Source organism: Mus caroli, unplaced genomic scaffold (assembly GCF_978045245.1).
Source record: "Mus caroli unplaced genomic scaffold, Mus_caroli_1 scaffold_3, whole genome shotgun sequence".
Classification (NCBI taxonomy): Eukaryota; Metazoa; Chordata; class Mammalia; order Rodentia; family Muridae; genus Mus; species Mus caroli.
Window position 1 is genome coordinate 130356580 of NW_028227258.1, and position 22178 is coordinate 130378757.

Below are 22178 nucleotides of genomic sequence, written 5' to 3' on the forward strand. Positions count from 1 at the left end.
GAACTCAGACATCTGCCTGCCTCTGCCTCCAAGTGCTGGGATTAAAGGTGTGCGCCACCACCGCCCGGCCTTAGATAACTTTTAAGAGTTTGTCACATTCTAAAGATCTAGAAAAATCTTAACCATTTTCTCATTTCATAATGTAATGTCTATGGAGTGGATATTTTCGTGGCTGTCTCTATGCTGATGGTCAAAACAGGTGGTAGAGACCAGAAGTTCCATTCACTGTGTAAATGTGGGCAGAGTACAATGTGTATGAAAGTGCTGAAACAAAGCCTGTCCCAGTCTCTTCTGCCTTAAGAATAAATGAACAGGCTTAAAGAGATGGCTTAGCGGTGGAGCTCTTGCAGGACAAACAGGAGGACCTGAGTTTGAATCTGCAAAACCATTCAAGAAAGAGCACGTGAGGACACAGACTGTGATTCCAGGGCCACAGCAGTAAGATGGCCAGGCAGAGACAGAGAGTCCTCAGAAACTCTCAGGTCAGCTAGCTTCACATATGCAGTGGTGAAGACCCTGTCCCAAACACAGGAAAAGGCAAGGAGGAGCAGCACTCAATATTATCCACTGCCCTCCACATGAGCACCCACACTCGTATATGTGAGCATGCACACACATGCACACGTGCACCTACAGGCACACACACAGACTCATACATGCATGCCTAAGTTTATCCAGATATATACATACACTAACACATGTGTTGTCAAATAGTGTCACACGTGTGTACAAAAGTGGATTCACACATACACAAAAGGTTTTTAATAATCTGAAAGGGAAATAAGTAAAATTTTGAGAAAAATAGAAGGCAAAAGAAGAAAATAAAAACAAACCTCACACAGCTGACAGTACATGGGTGAGTATTTGCTATTAAAGAACACTGGGCTGTGCAGGAAATGATTTTTAAGCCACAAGCCAAAAAGAACTTCTGATATGACGACTTTTAAAACTTAGCTTGACATTCATTTCATGAATTCATTTTCCCCTTAAAACGTGTCTTCTGTTTTGAAATCCTAGCATCTTTTTAACTGGTGTCTTCTGCGGAGAGGACCACCCTCATTTGTGGTGATAACCCCATGGTTCCCACAGGGGAAGAGAAAGAACCTTTCTGTTTTCCATCAGCACAAGGCTTTGCTCAAGTGTTTGTTCAGAACTCTTGGTCCCCATCTTTGTGTTTATTTAGGATGGATTTCCACAATGGGAGGGGTGGCTGAGTTGAAATGAAGAGCACCCTACATGCTGAGCTGCACATGGAAGGCTGGATCATTTCAGCCTCACTCCTGACGTGGCGTTAGACTTCGTCAGGGTCATTGAGGTGGAAGAGGAGGATGCTCTGTCCTCCTTCTTATCCAGTCCACTTTACTGTCTTTGCTTGACTCCTGTAGAGGCAGGTGTCATGTAACAAGGGAGGATAAAGAGGAGACAAAAGGGCAGAACAGCTTATCTTGGCCTTTTCCTTTTAGCTCCTGAAATGAGAAACCTTTGGTACCATTATGGGAGTGAGAAGGAAAAACCACAGACAAGGTCTGGGCTGACCCTCCAGAAAATGTTTCTGGTGGATCCTTTAAGACCTACGGATTCCAAGAGTCTGATGTGACTCAAACATGCATAAACCCACTGTGTGTTGCCTTGAAAATTCAGCTTGCTTAAAGACTTTGGGAACAAAAACTTGAAATTTTCTGTTCTATAAAGGTTTATAGTAGGTGCATTATCAGCGTTTGACATTAAACCTCCACTTTTTAATTTAAAAAATGTTAATTTATGCACATAGGTGTCTGTGTACCACATTTACCTGGTACTTGTGGAGGCCAGAAGACAGCATCAGCTTCCATAGCCGTGGAGCTACAGATGGTTGTGAGCTGCCATGCAGGTACGAGCAGTCCAACCAGGTCCTCTGAAAGAGCAGCAGTGTTCTTACCTCAGAATTGTCTATTCAGCTCCTTAAATCGTACTTTAAAACAAAAGTTCAGGGAACAAAACATCTTGATAACTGGGAGTCATGTGGAATCTGGAACTTTCTCTGTTTTCAGAGAACTCTTGTGGAATGCATTAGTCAAAATGAACAGAAAGCATGAACTGGGGATGGTGATAGAGAAGAAAGTCTCAAATGACTTCTTCATAAATCAAAGGAGACTCACCCTCTCCTGTATTAGAAAAATACATCATTTTTTCCAATGCCGAATGATCTGGATGCTAAGCAAGGCAACTGTGACCCAACTCAAATCAGATCCGGTTTCTTCCAGTATTTTAGTCAGTCACATATTATGTTAGCTTACATATGAGTTTATGAGCTGTTCTTTAAGTTTTCATTCACTTTGTTTTGTTGACACACTTTCTTACCTACCCTAACCTGGTGTAGTTAGGTAACCTAACCTGGTATTCCATGTGTAGCTGAGACTGAACTTGAACTTCTGATCTTTCTGCCTCTCCCTCCTAAGTGTTGGCATCACAGGAGTGAGACAGCACACCTTGCTTGAGTCTACATTTTATTTCCTGCCAGTGAAGTCACTCAGATTATATGTGTATGCTGTGTGTGTGTGTGTGTGTGTGTGTGTGTGGTTTGATACCACTCCTAACTTATTGTTTAAACTTATACTAATTCTAAAATTATGTTTTCAACCTGTATCACTTATTAGTTAGAAAAGTACATCATTTTAATTGAGTCTGAAATATCACAGACTATGAAAGATAATGAGGGAAACCAAGAATAACCTGAAAATCCTGAGACATGTGTCAAGAATGATGTCTGTAGGGGAGCATATAGGGCACTTTGCAGAACAGAGGTTGGGAGCATGATATAACCAGGTAAGAAACACCAAAGAGAAAGCAGCCAGATTTATCCCATCGTACAAAGCTGTATTGATGAAGAGGAGCCCATGATCCACCATGTTGAAGGAATCTCACTCCGCACCTTTCCTTTGAGCCAGTCAATTGATAGTTTGCCAATGGAGTGGCTTCAAGTTCTGTTGAATAATATCCAGTGGGGAAGATCTTTAAAAAGGAACAAAAATGCCTGGAAATTGACCATTGTAAGTTGCACAGCTACAACAACAAGTAGAATACTACTGGGAAAAACTTGTGACTTGTGTGATATCTCATTTCTCAAAGAAACTTCTTGCTACAATTTGCTTGATTTTATCGAATTCAAGAGAGAATGATATATCTTGGTGCCTCTTTAACCTAATCCTAGGAGAGTACCCTACTCCAGGTATCCAGAAGTGAGCTAACACCGTCTCCTTAGTATCCGGAGAGTAGATACCACTGCCTTCTCAGAATGCTACTCTTGGATCTTCCTAAAAAAGCACACAGTAGCCAACAAGGACACTGAGAAAACCACAGTCTACTTACACTGACATAGATGCTAGAAAGAAAATGGGTTTCCAAGCTGAATACATGGCCAGTGAATAGAAAAGACAAGTGTGTGTGTGTGTGTGTGTGTGTATGTAAACAACTAAAGGCAATTTGAGCTCTGATGGTAATTTTCTAAGTCAGATATTTGGTTTTCCAACTACAGTATTTATAAGTTATCAAAGAAGCTAGTTACTGTCGAGATCTAAGACCAAATATATGATATATTTCGAGGTACAGAGCAAAGAATATAAAGAGGAAGAGAATGATAATACTTGAGGATTTAATACAAAACCCCTAGCAGGTAAAAATAGAAGCTACTGGGACAGAGCAAGGAAAGGCTGGAGAAGAGAATGACTTACTCTTTATGTGATAAAGATTTCTTTCCCTGAGCAGAAAAGGCATCAAAACCTATTAAAAGCATTATGCATAGATTTTTTTTAAGTCATAGGCTTAAATAGCAGTCCACTGAGAGAGCCTTACATGCAATAAATAGACACTGAAACATAAATAGACACTGAAACCAATCAATGCATATAGATGAAGAGAAGCCATGGGCAGTTTTACATACCCACATATCCAGTCTCAGACTTTGCACAGGGAGAGGTCAGCCAGCAAGACACAGAGGTCTGCTGATTCAGTATGATCTTCCTGGAGAAGGAGTTCAGATAAAATCTAGAAGTGGGTTCAGAAAAACCCAGCCAGGCTAGGGAAGGATATGCAACAGCATATTGGAGAACTCCATTTGGGCTCTAAAATCTCAAAGGGGTACTCAGAGGGTCTGCTGAGATGTGATAGTCAGTCATGATAGTTAACTTGATAAGAGTTAGAGTCACCATGGAATAATTCCTTGGACATATCTGTGAGGAATTTTCTAGATTAGGCTTATTAAGATGAGAATACTCATTTTAAAGGTTGTGGGCCTCATCCCCTGGGTTTTGTTCCCAGACTGAACGAGAAGCAGACATTGAGCTGAGAACCAGCACTTGTTCCGATCTGATGTAATGGGCACAGCTGCCTTATAGTCCTGCCACTGTGCCTTCCTCACCTTAAGGGCTGTCTTCTGGAACTGTGGTGAGAATTTCAGTACCTAAGCTGAGCAGATGGCATGTCATGTGGAAAACTGCCTAGTATTTAATGTCCAAAAATAGTGAGTTTCAGATCTAAGCAAGACATCTGGACCCTCAGTCTCAGGTTTAAAAGGAAGGGGATGGAAAGACGGTGTAAGAGCCAGGAGTGGGCTTCTGTGACAAGATAGGATTTGTGGGACATGGCAGAGCAGTTGTGCACCTAAACTCAACAATACTTAGGACTGCATGCTCAAGACATACACAAGACAAAGGCAGTCAGAGTCCCAGCATGGATGGGGAAGGGGCTCATGAAGTCTCACCCCTTAGCTGAGGAGCGATTGGCTTATGTCCACTGGGGAAGAAGAGTCAATTTTCTACAGGGATGAGGGTCCTGGAGGCCCATGGTCCCATACTCATGCACATACAGCCAGCACTGAATCATTACAGAATGTATTAAATTATAGAGGGGAAAAGGGAGGAAATAAAATACGGAGGCTCACATTGGGGACACTGCAGAGGTCAGAATGATGGGTGGATTGAGTCCAAACACATCCTATATGCATATATGAATACAAAACAAAAAGTTTCAATCAAATCCAATAATTGGAAACACTTGAATTAAAAATAAAAGGCAATAATCTCTGGGAGAAGGGAAACTGAGGACTCATGGACTAGAACAGTGCAGGAAACCCCAAATGGAGAACACGCACATCACAAATGATACCAGGAGTAAGCCAGTCAAAATCTGGGAAAAGAAAGCAAAACACATGCAATAAATATTTATATAAGCACAGAAGCAGAACAACCATTATTTTAAAGTAATTTCTGAAATAATTTATGTAATTTTATTTTATGTGCGTTGGTGTGAGGCTGTCAGATACCTTGGAACTGGAGTTCAACTCCAGGTATAAACTGCACGTGGATGCTAAGAATTGAACCTGGGTCTTTTGTAATAGTGGACAATGCTCTTTTAAAATTTATTTCCTGGGCTGGCGTGATGGCTCAGATGGTAAGAGCACTGACTGCTCTTCCACAGGCCCTGAGTTCAAATTCCAGCAGCCACATGGTGGCTCACAACCATTTGTAATGAGATCTGATGCCCTCTTCTGGTGTGTCTGAAGACAGCTATAGTGTACTTATGAATAGTAATAAATAATTCCTTAAAAAGATTTACTTATATCACAAAGGCTGCAACTCCTCCCTGTTCCCCCTCATAAAGATCTTCCCCCTCCTTCTCCCTCCTTCCCCCTCTTTCCCCCTCCTTCCCCCTCCCTCCTCCTCCCCTTGAGCTCCTGCCCTCACAGGAATCCCCCAACCCTGGTTCATCAAGCATCAGTAGGATGAGGGACATCCTTTCCCACTGAGGCCAGACAAGGCATCCTCTACTGCATATTTGCTGGGAGGAAGATGGGGGTTCAGACCAGCCAGTATATGCTCTTTGGTTGGAGGCTCAGTCTCTGGGAGCTTCCAGAGGTCTAGGTTTGTTGACACTGTTGTTTTTCCTATGGGGCTGCCAGAGGCTTCAATCCTTCCCCTAAATCTTCACTTGAGATCTCCGATTTCCATTCAATGTTTGTCTGTAGGTAACTGCATCTGTCTCAGTCAGTTTTGGGGTAGAGCCTCTCAGAGGACAGCTGTGTTAGGCTCTTAGATGGTACATAACCACTGAGCCATCTCTCTAGACCCTAAAGTAAATTTATAACAAAATATATTGGTTACTTTTAATTTATTTATTTCTTGTAAAAAAAAGAAATGAGAGTGTTAGACTGGCCTAAACCAGTCATATCCATGTTGCCATCTACAGAAAAGCAAAAGTTAAAGAAAGTACAATAGGAGATGGATCCCAAGACCACAAGTCAAACAGAAGCAAAGTAGTAGTAACAGTTGATATGGTTAAACTTAAAAACAAACTAAAAAGAAATATTGTATGTTGCCAAATTCGATACCATCTAAATAAGCGATGACGACCATAACCCTGTATTTACTTTCATCAGTCAAAAACTATCAATTGCTTAAGTACATAAAGCAAAACTATGAGGACTAAGGAACTTTTAAATAATTATAATAGGTGACACTGTTTCATATGAGTCATTCCTAAACATCAGCTAAACTGATGAGGCAATATCAGGTAAAATCCTAAGATCATAAGTGAAGAATAGGTGTCTATAAGACATGTCTTGATTGTGGGGGATACCAACTCCAAAGCTATTTCAACAATGACATGATAACTAGTTACTTGAATGACATGATGAAAACTAGTTACTTGAATAACATGGAAGAACTTTACATTTTTGTTTTCTTTCTGAGACCTGGTCTCATTCTGTAGCTCACCAGGTCTGGAACTTTGTCATATTCTTGCCTCCTGAGTGCTGGAATTACAGATGAGTGCCACCATGCCTATTGTTACAATGCATGTTTTTACCTTTTGATTCTATGTGCTTTATAGTTTCAAATTCAATAAAGGCAGAAATAAACAATACAGAGGTGGCCAAGGAAGTTCCTTAGAAATAGACCTGTTTGACAGATAAGCCACACTCCTGCGTTGCTGCTGTATGACAGTCACATGAAATCCTTACTTCTCATGAGAGACATGTGCAGCTTATAATATGTTTAGTTGTGTTATTAGAAACCCAACACGAAGGACTACAGAGATGGCTCAGTGGCTAAGAAGACTTACTACTCTTGCTGTGGACCTGAATTTGGATTATAGCACACATATCAGGCAGCTCACTACACCTGTAACTCCAGCTGCAGGAAATCGGAGGCTTTCTTTTGGTCTCAGCAGGAGCTGCACTCATGTACACAATGCCCACCCTCCCATATGTAAACATATATTCATATATAAATAAAAACAAAATGTAAAAAACCTACTGCATTAAAATAAGTAAAGAGGGAAACTTCCACCTAAAGGAATTAGACATAGAAAAGCAGTTAAAAAGCACCAGTGGCTGGTAAAACAAGTAATGGAAATGTGGAATGAGAAATTAATTTAAAAGTTAAATTTCATGGATCATTTTAGGTTCTGTAAACGAAATTACAGAGAACACAATGACTAAAAATGTAAGACAAAAAGATATACCTGCAAATATATAACACCGGGGATTTACATCATTAGGGGAAATGAAATTTGGAGGTTAGCTCGGCAGTCAAAGCATTTGGTATTCAAGTGCATTCAGATTCCCAGAAACTATGTAAAGGCCTGGTTAGCTTAGAGGCCTCCTCCAGTACCAGAATGTAGACAGTACCAAGATGTCCATAGCAAGCTGTCAAACTATCTGAGCTGTACAGTGAGCTCTGGATATGCTTGAGAGATGCTGCCTCAGTAAATGGGGTAGAATAGCACACGATGATTCTCAGCATCAACTTCAGGCCTTCAGTACATGCAGGTTTAGTCACACACAGACAAGGACACACACACACACACACACACACACGCACGCGCGCGTGCACACACACGTGTATATACAAGTACACACAATATATACACAAGACAATAGAAAAAAATAATTTGAAAATGTAAAGAAAGCAGATGATATTTCCAAGTCATAAAAGCTGACCTCAAAAGAAAATGAGAGCTTTCATAAGCCAATCTTCACAGAAGCTGCCAAGCCAGGAATGAGTTACTCAGGCGAGACAGAAGCACTTGTGTGGGTGGAATTCTATCTAAACCATAAAGAAAAGATTAGGATGAAGATATTTATCATCCAGAGCATAGGACTCTGAGTAAGCAGCTCGCCCTTTGTGTTTTTATGAACTCAGAATAACATGAGTACCACGCCACAATAAAGCACTGCTGAAAAGCAGAACGGAGAATACCTCAGACCAGGTTCATTGAAGATGACAGATTAAAGACTGTAAGGTAATTGTAAGGACAAAAACCACAGCAGTGCAGCAGAGTGATAATCCAAGGTCCCAAGAAGGGTTTATTTATGAAGCATAACATCTGTCAGCGTGGCATAGCAGCACAGCCTTCAACAGACTCAGTAGGGGAAGTGCATGACCATAATAAAATGTTTAAAAGCACTTTGATGAAAGTGAACATCGAATATGCCTTCAAGTACCACAAGGAATTGACTTAAATTGCATGAGGCTGGATTATCAAAATTTTGCATTGAATCTCCTAAACATGAAATCCTCAAACAATTTTAGTTAGATCATGGGGGGATTTTTTTTAATCCTTCAGTTTATATTTAGGCTAGGTCTGTGTGCAGAAAAAAGTAATCCAGGTATTTTTTTTCCTTAATATCTTTGGGCTGGAGATTCCCAATGGTATGGCACAATGTAGGAGAGTCTTTGCTGATGACTCATCCTTCCGTAGACAAAGGAAGATGGATTGGAACATCTCCCAGGTCTTTGTCTCCCTCTTCAGAGAGTACTGTGGAGATTTTAGTGACATGGGCATGGGTGCCTGCATCCTCAACTTCTTCCTCAGTGACTGTGAAGTAAGCAGGAGCCTGCTTAGAATATTTGTCCTGTATGACCCTTCAGTATCCTATGACCTGAGTGAACTCCTTATTTTGCCTGTGTGAAATCCAGGATTAAAAAGATACAAACTCTTGAGTAAACACCCCATTTCGGCCTTTTCCCCTCCAAATTTGTTATCTGCAAGCAAGCAGTGTGTATGTAATCTAGAGAACGTGGAATGTTAGTCTGTTTATGTCCCAGCAACTGGGAAGTGAAAACAAATGGGCGTGCCCAGGGTCTGATGGAACAGAAAGAAAGAATACAGAAAATGGGTTGGGCAGTGGGCAGAAGAACAGGCATTAGGACCCAGTGGGAGCCCTCATCTCTCTCCTACTTAACAACCAACCTGATCCTAAGAAGCCAGCAAGCTGATACAACTTTATCTTCAGCTGTTACTGACACTTGGAAAAGTTTGACTGGGGCAATTGCCTCTGTTTTCTCCACTGACTGACTGTTGCAGTGTTCTCTGTGCAAGGCCTGTTTAGGAGAGCCTCACCCACATCCCCATAGCCAGCACTCCTGCCCTGACATCAAGCGACCCCCTCCCCTCTCCAGTTCCCATCATCATGGAGACTCCTGATCCCAGGGTTTTTTGCATGGGCAGCAGAGAGCTTTGCACACATAGCAGAGATAAGATGTGCATGTGGGGAGGTGTTGGGGGGTGGGATAGCTGGAGGTGGATGAGGTGTATGTGCGTGGAGGTGACATTTGTAATGTCAGAGCTGCTATCCATCCCATAGTAACTATGTTGGTTACAGACAAATAGCTAAAGACCCTCAGGGGTACCAGTGTCCAGTGAGGCTTTGCTACACAGAGACAAACTTTCCCTTTGTAGCTCCCTCACTGCTGGCTCCATTTGAAGGCAGTTCCCACCTTGAACTCAAAGTAAGCTTGTTATCAAGAGTACTTCAGTCTTTACTTGCATTATAGAATTGCCCAAGAAACAGAGAAAATAGGACAAAGTTTTTTTGTTGTTTTTGTTTTTTGTTATCCAGACTGTCTACTCCTAGGTTCCTACCTCACCTACCTCACCATTCACAACCCAGGAGCCAGTGTGGGGTCAGGAAGATAATGACCTTCTCCATGGCTTCTCCCAGCTGTGGCAGTGGGAATCTGCCCTGTCCTCTGATTTCTCCTAGCCAAGATGCTGTCAGTTCTTTAGGGGTTGGTTCCTTGAGGTCTGGTTTCTGTGGTAGGAGTGACAGCATGAGTCTATGCCCTGGTTCTCAAAAGAGAAATCTCTACCCAGCCATAAAGTGTCTAAGCATCTCATTCCCTGCGGGCCCCAGTTCTCTACTAGGTGGAGGTAGGGCTGACCTGAGTTCCCACCATGGCAGTCATTGCTGAAGTGTTCCCTTGATCAGATATGGCCCTCAGGATGATGTTTCCAAGCCATTCTCTGAGATTTTCAGTCGAGTCTATGTCCTAGATGAAAGTCCCCAGAAACGGTAAGAGGGGTGCTGTTGGTCATGTGGGAAATTGCCAAGCTCCTTGTCCTGCACAGACAAAGAACTGAATGGAACAACAGAAGACCAAGACCCTGAAAGGGCGAAAGTAACTGCTTTATCCCTTTGGGATGGAAGGGGCCTAAGGCTAGGAGCCTGCTAACTGGAAGCTGGCTTGGTGTTTTACAGGACCCCTGGGTCCTCCTGCTTTACTTTTGGTCCTCCTTTAGATACCCATCCCCATGCCTCCCTGCCATTTCCTTACAATGTCTTCTGGAAACAGAAAATCTCTAGCGCAGGGAGCCATCAGATTCTTTATTTTTTTCTCTGTCTACCCACATTTCTTTAACTCTTCTTACCAAGGTCAGCTTTTAACATTGCAATGTGATTGATTTATCTCTCTGTGCCTGGCTTGTTTCACTTAACCCATGACGTCCAATTCCATCCATTTTGCTGTAATTGACCAAAATTCATTTTATGGCTAAATACTATTAAACCATACCTACATATTAGCTGCATGTGGGTTCCATGTTTTCTTGTCCATTTACAAAATCATGGGCACTTGCCATTTCCATCTATTGTTTATCCTGAGTCTTTACAGTGAGAATGACTGTGCAGGCCACTCCCCTCAAACTTGATGGCACTTTTAATGTCTCCCTCCTGTTGACCCTCCCTGCTTTGCGCCTATGACTACATATACTCAGTTCATTTAGGAATCCTCATTTAGGGAACGCTGCTCACCCTGCCACTCCAAGTTTCTCTCTGACTTCACTGCTCAAGCATGGAAGAGGGCTTCTTTTGTCCTGTGTGCTTGGTGTTCAGAGCTGTGTCTGGCGAAGAGAACATGCATAGTATATGTTAACTAAATCACGTCTAAAGAGATGAACAGATTCATGACCTCAGTTGCTCTCCATAACAGCAGACACAGTGGAGACTTCCTGCTGAGAAGCCCACTTCTGATGACGGCTAGAACACCTGTCTCTTTGTATATGCATGAATTCCCTCTGGCTTTATAACCCACATGCATGCACAAATGGACCTGCTAATGGGTTTTACTTGGTTCTGCTTCATGAACCACTGGTTGCCTGTGTCTGCTACATTATTAGTTCACTCCTCTGTTCTTGCCGCTGTGTACTCACTGCACAGGGTGAAGGGCTGGCTAGAAAAGACACTGCAGAAGCTGTGATAAGTGACCCGGAAGTAGTCTTCGCCACGCTTGGAATTCATTTCCTACGGATTAGCTAGTGTCTCACGGCGGTGCTTTCCTTGTCTGCTGAAGCTCAGGAAGCTTGGCCTGTGGAGGCTGTGACTGTAGGCCTTGAACTACGAGGCTTGAGAGTGTCTAGGGAGAAATTTGTCCTAAGGGGTGGGCAGGAGGTTAGTAGTAAGCACAGTTTCACCGCTGCACTGAGAAGTGGTTTCCTGGCAGTTCCTTTGCATCTCCTGCTCTCTTTCTGCCGTCCAGGTGTGTATCCAGTACTTTGTTCTCCTGTGAATGGGATTCTGTCATCCCTTCCATTTGTCTGGCCATTAGTGAACAAATTGTTGAGGGTTTGACTTACTATTCCTTCAAACATCTGTCCCCGATGCTTCTCAAAGGAAATTACTAGTTCATATTGCTCACAATTAACTTATAGTGGCTGTTCCTAATTCTGGTCCACTTGGAGGTATATATATATATATAAATATGTATATATATATATATATATATATTTATATATACACATATATATGTGCATATGCATATATATGTGAATAATTCATATTTACTAGTTACTCAGTGGATTTGAATATGTTGAATGTAACCCATGATCATGAATGACACACCCCTCCACCTCAGCACTACATTCTTAGGAAACTGTGCTAATCCTTACCTAGTCTAAGTTAGAGTATCCTTACCCAGGATAAATTAGAATGCCCTTACTTATTATAAATTTGAGTATCCTTCCCCAGGATAATTTAGAATATCCTTTGTTCTTATCAATTAGAATGTTCTTATCTAGTCTAAGTTAGAGTGTTCTTGCTTAGTAGAAGTTAGAGTGTCCTTAGTCTAAGTGACATTGCTCTTCTCTTAGGGCCATTTAACCAGGTGCTACACTATTACATTTGTTTGTATCTCTTTTACTGAGGGGTGAAGTTGGACTGGATCTGCCATTTCATTTTTATAGCATTCTTTATTAGAAGAACTAACAAGGGCTGCACAGCTAGTTGTTGCTCACTAAACACATGATGACTGACTGACTGGTCAGCTACCACCTATGAAATCCCCTTTACTAATGCTGGCCAGTACTGGACAACTGCAGGTAAGCAGTTCCAGGGAACAGCCTCATAAGCAGCTCTGGGTAATATTTAACAGCCTAGTTGAAAGGATGGAGGCAATTAATCTTACCCTACAAAACCTGGTTGCTAGCTGCCTCTTTAGGTCCTTTTGAAAACTATGTGGGATCTCTGTCCTCACGTATAAGGATAGTACCTGAACAAACCAGTCTGTCTTTGTTAGAGATTTATGGAGCAATTCCAAAGAAATTTCCCATTGTTGCCCTTCATGATATGAGGTCACAGAACTCACTTGGCTTCAAAGAGACCTGCCTGGGGCTGGAAAGTTGCTTCAGCTTCCCTTCCCTCCATATAGTCCATGAATTCAGTTGATACTTGCCAGTTCTTCATTTGCTAAGTGGTGAATTAGTGATCAAAGGTTGTCCCTGGGACGGAGCCTACAGGAATGAAGGCTCTTTCAGCTGACTTTCAGTGGAGAGCTCCATAGATCTCACCTTCCTTGGCTGACTTCTTCAGTGCCTACACCCCTGTTACCATTGCTCCTTCTTTGAGGGGGGCACCGAAAACAGCCCACGCTCAAGTCATTTCCTGTGTACTCTGAAGAATTTGGTGCTCAGTCCTTCATCTGTTTTCCTAAGCCTATTTCATCATGCGTAGGATAAGTGTGACTGAGTTTACAACAACTAACTACATTCATAAGTAAGCACTGGGGGCTAACTTCCTACCCTAACTTTAAATAAATAGCATAAGTTGTAGCCAGAAAGATGGCCGAGAGGGTAAGAGTGCTTCCTGTGCAATTGGGACAACCTGACTTTGAATCTCCAGTACACACGTAAGTAAATAACCTGGCTATGGCTGCACATGGGCCCATCTCTCCAGTGCAGGGTTATAGGAGACAGGAGGTCACTAGGGCTTGCGGACTTTCTCTGCCATCTTCCCACCGGGCCCTGCAGCACTGGCTTTGGCAACTGCATTTGTCTAGAGCCCCAGATATTGTGGAAAACTGAACAGGATGAAGAAAAGACCAAGCAGTTTTTCAGAAAGTAACTGTGAGCTGGCTAAAGACAGACACAAAACTGGGGTAAAGAGGCATGAGCAAGGTTTGTGGAAACTTTACCCTCTGCTCACTGCAACATCTTTGATTCAAGCCTCAGTTATGTTGATGGTAGCAGCCACTCCTACCAACTCACCAGGTGGGCTTTTTATCTCCAAGGACTATTCTCTGATTATGTTTCTGTCTGAACAGCTACATTGACTTAGATCCCGTGACACTAGCAGCCTGCTATTGTTGCTTGGATACCAGCTCAATTACTGAGGATTAATAACAGGTAGGACACATGCCTAGAAAGCAGATGGGAGACTGGACAAATTCAACTTTGCCACAGAAGAAACTCACTAAGTCAGTTTCCCAGAAGCTAGCTTAAATAATATTGGCTGATGTAGGAACACTTGCCTTTGAATCTGTGTGGGACCATTCGCTGGTGAGCATCCAATGGGAAGAGCACTGCCCTCACTTCTGCAGGTTCTCTTTCCTCATCTAGTGCAGTTCTTGCCTCAATGTTGCATGCAACTCTTTGAATGCCTGAAAGACAGAAAGTAGGAACCAGTTAGTGCTGATTCTTGCTTGTTGAGATAAAACCCTATCAAGAAACCCTAATGTCATTTGTGTCAATATGACATAAATATCTTGGTTCCTGTAGGTGTCATAGCTCTTCATCCTGAAGATGCTTTTTTTTTTTTTTTTTTTTTTTTTTTGGTTTTTCGAGACAGGGTTTCTCTGTGTAGCCCTGGCTGTCCTGGAACTCACTTTGTAGACCAGGCTGGCCTCGAACTCACATATCCGCCTGCCTCTGCCTCCCGAGTGCTGGGATTAAAGGCGTGCGCCACCACGCCCGGCCTGAAGATGCTTCTTAACTGATCTTTTTGGCACAATGTTAAGCCATCTGGAAATATCACCAAGAAGACCCACAAATCCTAGGAGTGTTTGTGGATTATAAAATGTAATCCGTGGTTAGCCCTTGCAAATAGATAGTGGATGTGTTGTTTAGTTTTTGTTCAACTTGACACAGGCCCAGGTCATCTGGGAAGAGAGAACCTTGGTTGAGGAAATGCCCCTATCATATTGATCTGTAGGCAAGTCTGTAGAGAATTCCCTTGATGAATGATTAATGTGGGAGTGTACAGCACACAATGGCTGGTGCCACCCTTGAGCAGATGGTCCTGGATTCTATAGAAGGGCAGGCTAAGAAAGTCTTGGGGAGCAAGGAAGTAAGCAGTATCTGCCACTGCTTCTGCTTCAGTTCCTGCCTGCAGGTTCCCAACCTGAGTTCATGTTTTGACTTTCTTCAGTGATAGACTATGATCAGGATATGTAAACAGATTCATCCCATTTTCTTTCTAAGTTGTTTTTAGACTTGGTGTTTTATCCACAGAAATAAATAGCAAACTGGGACAGCAGGCAAGGGACATGACCAGTTATAGCCCAGAGATGGCATCTTAATTGGCTTCACAGCAGAACTCAGGCCTTTTATTAAGTTATCCAAGCACATCAACAACAAAGGAGCATAAACTAGGCTCTGATACTCTGGCGGAAGAGATCCCTAGTTCAAAGTGACATTGGCAATTGACAAAGGAGATTAGAAACAGATCCAGTAAATCTGTGTCCTGGGGCTGAACTTGCCCCAAGATGGAGTTGAAGGTTCAAGTGTGTATAGCAGGGCAGAGAGAATGAGCTTACAGTATGTGAAGAAGCTGGAGGAGAAGGGCGGGTGGTGGGGAGATCAGATGGCCCAGGATTTAGCACAATAGCAATGTAGTTGCCAAAGCCAGTGCTGCAGAGCCTGGTGGGAAGGTGGCAGAGAAAGTCTGCAGTATCAGCTGTTCCTGCAAGGACTGCTCAGGAGTCTCCCTGTGTTGAAGCTGTAGATGCTTCTGGTGGACTCCGTTTTCAAAAGATGTAATGGAGCCATGGGGTCAAATCAACAGAGGATAGTTTGTGACAAGTAAATGTTGTACTTCCCACCACACTCACCATTACTAAACTAGTATGGGTCAGTTTCTCAGAAAGCTTCAAAATATTTTAAGTGTATCATAGTCTCCTTATCCTTCTACCTCTGGATTAAGAGATGCTGTGCTTCTAACCCAAAGGGATGTGGGGTTTTCAGACCTTTGTGTGGAACATCTTTTCTGACCTCACTCTTCTACAACTGCCCTCTCCCCTGAATCTCAGCCAAAGTCTGGCTCCTATATAAAGCCTTTTCTGACTGCCCCAAGCCGAGTTATATTCTTTGCTGGCTTCTGTACCATGTACATTTCCAGCTAAAGACTCATTAATCACACGAGATAGAATTAGAATAGGAGCTCCTGAGGACTCAGATCAAAGGTGCAGATCTTATTCCTCTTTACATTCTGTTAGCTGGCTGGTCCCAGGCATGTGGCATGCATTCTTTAAATATTTATTAGATGATTAAATAAAGGCATGAATGAAAGTGAGTATAGAAACAAAAGATTTCTGAGAAGAGCTTAGCAAAAAGTCTGGCATTTATCCAGAAAGAAAAGGCAGTCATAACTCTGCATTTCTGTATGCCACACAGGCTGGGAATTACATTTTAAAGAGAACTTTAAATTTCCAGTAGTGTATAAAATAAGAAGTTATTAAGTTGGCATAGTGGTATACACTTGTAGTTCCAATACTCAGTAGAGTGGTGCAAGAGGTTTGTGAATTTGAGGGGATACATACTGACTCCCTGTTATAAGGAGAAGGAAGAAGAAGGAGGAGGAGGAGGGAGAGGAGGAGGAGGAGGAGGAGGAGGGGAGAGGTAAGGGGAGGTGGAAGAAGAAGAGGAAGAGGAGGATGAGGAGGGGGAAGAGGAAGAAGAGGAGGAGGAGGAAGAGAGGGAAGATGAGAAGAATGAGAGTAATTTGTCCTGTCAGTAATTTCACGGCCTTTTCCCTTTACCTTCAAGGGATGAGTCCTCCCCTGGATTGATATGATTAGCTTATCATACTGTCACCCATTCACTTAACATTGAAGAACATGACACCAATACCATGTGTCTTTTGAATTCTCCTCATCTATATTCTCATGCTAAGACCAATCAGAAAGAAACAGGCTGTGCTAGCCCCACCTCCAAATTCTCTGTCTCTGTCTGTGGAGTATAGCACCTGATGCCTGTGGAGGATTTCAATGATCTGATCTGGATTGAATCTGCTGATTGCTGAGATGTGTCTCCCTTGACTCGCTAACACCTTTGTTTCAGAAACAAACAGAATAACAAAAAAAGAGTTTGTCTGGTGGTGTGTACTCCTAAAGACCTTTCATCTTTGCTTGCAGCTCATTTTTAGTATTTGTCTTTCATGGGAACATCCAGCCTGTGTTTAATGTCGTCAACATGTTTGCAAGCAGGTTGGCTGGGTGTGTTAGCAAACACAGGCCGCAGGAAGTCTCCATTTCCTGACAGCTGGGGAGAGCCCCACTTCAAGTTGGGAGATTGAAAAGCACACATTTCTTTATTTTTCCCTTAGAACAAATTATTAGTGTCACAATTTCATTATCTGTTTCAAAGTGTCATATGTACTCAATGTCTTCTGATTGTCGTTGGTGCTCAGTTATTACAAAATGAGTTATGGATGTTTTAGTCTGTAGCTAGATCAAGTCATCAGTCTCAGTCACTGGGACTGTAGGGAGGCATCTGATCAATAAAGTAAGAGCCTGAGCCTGGGAGTCAGGCTCGCCTGGATCTGAGTGATGCTTCTGCTCTGTTTGAACTTTGTGTTTGGACATGAGCATCTGCACACCTCAGTGTCTACACTTATGAATTATGGTTTACATTGTTCCACTGAGGAGTGAATGTTCAGACTAAATGAGTTACTCGACACAATGCTCACAGTGCTCTTACAGATCCATAGGAGACTCTAGACAAGTGGTGATGGTGTTAGCAATGGTGGGGGTTTGAAGATGCGAACTTCCAGGAGATAAAATTCTTACACCAGGCACATTTTCCAACAGTTTTGGGGGACCTCTCATCTTTATGTGTAAAACCAAATACTAGAGTTTTCGATGAATAATCTAAAGATTTTCAATCTGCTGTGTTTCAAATTCCTTGAAACATAACACAGAGCAAAGTTTTGCATTCAAACCTCCTGATGCCTCAGGGGACAGAGGGCTGGATCTGGGTGGTGGAGAAATGGAAACTGATCTCTTTCTGATTCTCCCAATGTCTGTCTTCAGTACCACACAGCCGGGTGATGAGGACCCTAATCCTGTCCTCTGTCACCTCTAGTTAGGAGCCTTTCACTACACCCCCCAAACTCTGGAAATGGGTTCCAACACAGTGTATACGGAAATAATAAACAAAAGGCAAGAGGATAAACAGATGCTGCTATTTTCAGGTGATTAATACTCGGTTTATTTGGCAGATGGCTTTCTTCATTTAGCAGAACCAGCTCTCCTTTGTTCAGCTTACACAGGCGCAGGTTGGATGGTTCTGAGGAAGGTAGGAGGGCGTGAGCAGAGAAGGATTTTTTACTGCCTCACACGAACTTTGTTTTTCTGAGAGAAGGTGCCCATTCTTAGGGATTAGAGGCAAGGCCTGGGCTACAGCTCAGGGGTAAAGGAGTTCCTGTGAAGGTGCGAGAACTGATCTGAGTTTGCTCTCCAGAACTTATGCTAAAAGTCAAGCTGAGTCCATGGTGTACACTTGTAATCCCAGTGCTGGGAAGACAGAGATAACAGGATCCCTGGGGCTCACTGGTTAGTCAGTCTAGCCTAATCATTGGGTTCTAGGTGAGGAAGAGATGGTGTCTGAAACAGTTCCTCAGGAATCACGCTTGAGACTCGCCACCAGCACATATATACAGTGAGTAACCATAGACACACACACACACATATACACACTCAGAGAGAGAGAGAGAGAGAGAGAGAGAGAGAGAGAGAGAGAGAGAGAGAGAGAGAGAGAGAAATTGGATACTAAGGGCTGTGGAATTGTGTGTGGACACATTTGTTGGTTACATAACAATTGAAGATAATACTTCTTGTCATGTTGGCACAAGGATCTTTAAGCTCTTACCAATGCCTCCCCAAGAGAGCCTCCAGAGACACAGACAGCAGAGTCCAAGTTCCTCGCACTGGGTTCTATGGCTAGATTCACCTGAGGTTTCTGTAAGTCTGTGGGCAAAGTGTCTAGGGAAAGCATTCCACAAATAACTTACAGCCTTGTGAGGTTGGTAGAACTTACCTCTCAGTCACAGATAGAAAGAAGGGTTAACTTAGGGCATGGAGGGCCAGCTGTTTTGGTTACCTCTTTTCCTGTTCTTGTAACAATGTGTCTGACAAGAGTGCCTTGAAGAGGGAAGGGTTTCTTTTGGCTCTCAGCTTGAGGCGACAGCCTATCATTGGTTGGGGAAGAATGGAGGCAGGAATGTGAGGCAGGTGGTCATGTTACTTCTGTGATCAGGAGAGGGGATGAGAGTAATGAATGCTAATTCCCCCCCTTTTAAAATTCAGTCCCAGGCCCCAGCCCACGAAATGGTTCTGTCCATATCTAGGGTACATATTCCCGCTCAGTTAACTCGGTCTACAGTGCTCCCTCTCAGAGATACATGCCCAGAGATTTGCATCCAAAGTGATTCTAGATCTTCTTAGGCTGGTGGGACACCACAGGAGGTCCTATGTCTATGAGAGCTGGCAGCTGTTAAGCCTGAGCCTGCACCTTTCTTGCTCTGATGCCTTCAAACCTCTTTTTTTTTTTTTTTAAGATTTATTTATTTATTACATGTAAGTACACTGTAGCTGTCTTCAGACATTCCAGAAGAGGGCGCCAGATCTCGTTACGGATGGTTGTGAGCCACCATGTGGTTGCTGGGATTAGAACTCTGGACCTTCGGAAGAGCAGTTGGGTGCTCTTACCCACTGAGCCATCTCACCAGTCCCCTCAAACCTCTTCAATAGCCCCCGGAGGCCCCTGGAGGCCTGATGGCTGAGCCACAAGTAAGTGGGGAGTCTTCGTTTTATTGGATCTACAGGGAGCCAAAGCTCATAGTTTTTTGAGTCGTACATCAAAGTTAAGTGGAGCTATCTAGCCTCTTACACCAGATTTTTCAGAGTCAAAGTCCCTGCAGGCCCTTCCACACTCTCTGTTTTGAGAGAGCCTACTTATGTCTTCTGGCCTCTGCTTTTTTAGCTCTAGTTTCAAGGTTAGAGGAAAGAAGCACACTTGTCAACAGTAAGGTTATATCTACAGATTACATGATCCAACTCCGTGGGCTATGCATGAATATTTCCTTAGCTTACTTGCTCATGATGATGTAGCTGAATAGTATAGGGAGGACATTAATTTGAAAAAAAAATGTGCCATACATGTTTTAGCCCACAGAGCGTCATCCTAGGCTGTGATCTTCTGTAAGGCATATAAAACTAGGGCATGCACAGCAGCTAGCTTGTTTACACCATTCTCATAGAGAGGCGATCTGACTGGCTCATCACTGGTGCTGAAAGTGGATGTAGCCACACAGTCTCCAAACAGCTTACCAATACTCTCAAGGATCGGTAACACATGTACACAGGTGTTTTAGAAGCACAGCACTAGAGGCTGGTGCTTTGAAGGATGCTATCATCTGATCCTAGGAAAGGTTTTATGTACTCAGTAGGCACAATCTCGGAAATCTCTCAGCTTTGTTCCTAGCGTTCAAGACCTATTAATTCTGCTGAGAAGATCAAAGACACTAGTGGACTATATAGGCACAGTAGAAGACTTTAGAATGCTAATGATATCGGTAACCACACATTTTTCCAAGTAGACTTTTCTCAGCCGCTGTATTGAAGAAGTCCTTAGTAAGTTCTGGTTCTCTGTGCATATGACTACCCTTCAACATTTCACGACAATATTGCTGTGTCTTTAAAATGAGGTCTATAAACATACAAAACCCACATTGTCACCTTCCCTTCCCCAGCAGAGTAAAGGCTTTGTCTTGTGTGTCCACAGGAGCTACCCTGTGACAGAGTCGGGGAGAGTCTTGGTTAAAGGCTGCTTGCTGTATTTCAGGAGGGTAAGTTGTGAGATTCTGTTTGTCACTCCTCATCATATGCGCGTTTTGTGGGGGCTTCTCTCAGCAGAGCACATGTGTGCTGGTGATAGGCTGAACCGGTGGAAACTGCTTCACTGCTCACCTTAAGGCTCCACTGAGATGCCTATGCAGGTATTCATTCACCTTCCCCTCTGCTCACTGAGATGACCATTCAGGTATCCACCCCCCACCTGCTCACTGCCTGTCTGCGGTTTACAAATCTTAGAAGTTCCTAAATTGAAGAGTCATCTATGATTGACCCTCAAGGTTGCATGCTCATCAGTGATTGGCTTACCAACAGACTATGGGCGGTCTTAGCTGGTTTTCTATGGTCAGTATCTTCCTGTTCTCCTGTACCTTGCCTCTTGCTCTGTTTGAGTGAGGCTGGGGTAAACTAGGGCCTCTCTAACCACGGAAATCCCACACACATGTCAATCCAGGGTAGGATAAGTATATGGGTCATCAATAAAGCTTTTGTAGAAACTGTCTTGTTATGGGAAATAATTACATTAGATCACATTAGAGCAAAGAAAGCATTTTCCTGTGCTGCCTCTAGCCGATTGTTCAGTGGGAGGTTCTAGTCTAAATCTGCTCAACAGCTGGGAACCCACTGCTTTCTCTGTAAAGACAGATCCAAAGGCATCTCCTCACTCAGAATGCTCATTTTATTCTTTAGCTTCTAAATATGCAGAAAAGCAACAATTTTATCTACTTAATCTGTACTTTTGATGATTGAGGAGAGTGTTGTTATGCTTCTGATAACTCTCTCAAATTCTTTTGGCTTTTCTACTTTACATCTTGTTTCTGCTTTCTTGGATTTACTTTCTGTAGACACCAGCATAAAGACATGCACACACACACACACACACACACACACACACACGCACGCAAACATACATATCATCTATTTATCTGTCTATCTAATATCTATCTATCTATCTATCTATCTATCTATCTATCTATCTATCTATCATCTATCTTTCTATTGTTTCATCTATGAGGGAAGGACGATCATTGATCAGGGACTGGCGAGGTAGCTCAATTGTTTGAATGCTTGCCTAACGCTTTAAATCCTGGGTTCAATACTGGCACCACACATAACAGGTGTGATGTTGCATGCTTATAGCCCAATGAATCAGGTGGTAGAGTCAGGAAGAGCAGCAGTTGAAGGTCACCTTTGGCTACATAGTGAATTTAGTATCAGACTGGGCTAGGTGGGTCAAAAAAGAAGAAAAGAACTTGGGTGTGTGGGAAGGTTCACTTGCTGCAAAACCTGAAGACGTTAGTTTAATCCCTAGACCCCATATAGTAGAAAAGGAGAGCTGACTCCCACAAGTTGTCATTTGACCTCCACATATGCAGTATAGTGGAGCAAGCACATATGAATTCATGTACACAAACGTGTATTGGATATTGTCTGTGGCTGTTCCTGTGTTATATCTCTGGTCAGTGATGAAGCTGAGTTCTCAAAACAGAGATCTTACAGCTCACAGAGTACAAAGTATTGACT

The 22178-nt window shown here is 42.9% G+C and overlaps 1 long non-coding RNA gene across 1 annotated transcript in view; it reads left to right on the plus strand.

Moving 5' to 3' along the window:
- Positions 1-22178, plus strand: part of LOC147005663 (uncharacterized) — a 78408-nt gene that overhangs the window by 8074 nt on the left and 48156 nt on the right. Inside the window, exon 2 of the long non-coding RNA XR_015046785.1 lies at positions 20587-20650. This is a non-coding gene — a long non-coding RNA (uncharacterized LOC147005663). The remainder of the gene's footprint in view (positions 1-20586; positions 20651-22178) is intronic.